The 1,785-nt window shown below is 41.4% G+C and overlaps 1 pseudogene; it reads left to right on the top strand.

The window, feature by feature from the left end:
• The first annotated feature begins 207 nt into the window (after positions 1 to 207).
• LOC138049388 (dnaJ homolog subfamily C member 13-like) overlaps positions 208 to 1,785 on the top strand; it is an 84,891-nt pseudogene continuing 83,313 nt past the window's right edge.

Below are 1,785 nucleotides of genomic sequence, written 5' to 3'. Positions count from 1 at the left end.
GTAAATGGAGGTAAATAGATATAGATGTAGGTAAATGTATATGGATGGCTGAATATTGGGGGAAATTAAATAATTTTAGCGTGTCTTACGTAGTTGAGGACTCGTTGTGGGCATCTATACATTAGACCTGCGCAGAGTTAAAACTGTCCTCAATCTACCTCGACCAGCCTGGACGCATGCGCATGGGCACTTCGTAACTTCCAAGATGGCCGACCTTACCAAATTAAAACGCACTAGGGACTCGAAGAGGTCCCTATCTTGCAATTCTTAGTTTTTATCCTACTGTTTGGACTCCAAGATGGCAACAGTCTGGGGAAATGAGGATGTGGCCTGTTATTTCACCACAAAGCATTCATGGCGCGGAAAGTGAGTTATAATCACCGTTTTGGAAATCGTGATCGCCCTGACAGCGTTCATTGCCGTGACATTTAAAGATTTTTCAGTTTATGCAAGATAATCATATTGCTCTTTGCAGGTACAAGAGGATATTTTCCATTGGCTCTAAGGGTATAACGACTTACAACCCTGCAAACCTGGAAGTCACGAACCAGGTAGCCATATAGTGTAAGCTTACGTACTGTGAAGTCGTTTATTTCTACAGTGAAGTGTCTATCGGTTAAAATTTTGCATAAACTATTTCCGGTTGTTTTTGAGCTTTAAAGATCGTGAGTTTATTCATAACTTAACGACTTTCGCTCTTATTTTTTCCTGTACAGCGTTTCGCGCTCTCTTTCTTACATTGTAGCTCTGAAATGTACAAACTGGAAAGTGAATTGATCCGCAGGCTTTTGAAACGGAAGCCAAATTCGTTTTCGATCATACGTCATGCAGCTGCACTTGACAACTTTTCTTTTTGAGTTTCATATATTTTTGGCCCCATACTTTCATTTTTCACTTAGCATTTCTCCAAAATAAAGGAAAATAATTGTTAATGTTGTTGTCCTCTAACTTACAAGCACTTACAGTATGCGCCGATCAAATCGAAACTTCAACATCCCTTCCCGGGCAAACCCCGGGCATTTGACTATCTTCTGTGCTCGGGGAGTGGGGAATTTTGACAGGTTTCAAATGATTTTTTTTTTTCGGGCGCCAAAGTTGCTAACAGTTATAAAACACGTGTTTGGATGAGATGAAGAGTTAAAAGCTTACGAAAAGGTCATCAAAAGGTCTTCATTAAAGACAGGAGGAGCCGACGACGATTGTTCTTTAGTAGGGTATGACAAACAAATCCAACGATAGGGTAGGGCATTTGAACACCATTTTGGCCCCCGCTTTTCCGGGAGGGGGGGGGGGGGGAGGGATCGGCACATTTTTACACTGTTAACTGCAAAGTTACCCTGCTACGTCTGACAACTATTAGTAGCGTCAAGTTGGGTTCTTTGAAGAATATGTCATTGTGCTATGGGCCATTTCCGGGTTCACTTCTGCCGCCTCTTCAAAGTGATTCCAACTGTGAAGTTTTTGTTACAAAAATTAGTTTTCATTCATATGTAAATTTAAGTAGAACCAGAAACCCATAAGGGTTGAAATGTGTAACGGCCCCTTGCGTGCTGGGAAACAAGCTTCTGAATATTCAATTTGCTAAGAACCATATTTGGAACAAAAAGAGCGAGGGGTTTCCAAATATGGTACTTAGCACTGAAACATTCAACCAATCAGTTCGCACTGAATATTTGGAAGCTGTGACCGCACGTTACACGTTTCAACCCTTATGGGTTTCTGGTAGAACATATGCACAAAACCTTTGCACTTAGACTCGCTTTGACGAGGAGGCAGACATGAACT

This window comes from Montipora capricornis, chromosome 5 (assembly GCF_036669925.1).
Source record: "Montipora capricornis isolate CH-2021 chromosome 5, ASM3666992v2, whole genome shotgun sequence".
NCBI classification, from domain to species: Eukaryota; Metazoa; Cnidaria; class Anthozoa; order Scleractinia; family Acroporidae; genus Montipora; species Montipora capricornis.
Note: the sequence above shows the minus strand (reverse complement) of the source record. Positions and strands in the feature narration are given on the sequence as shown.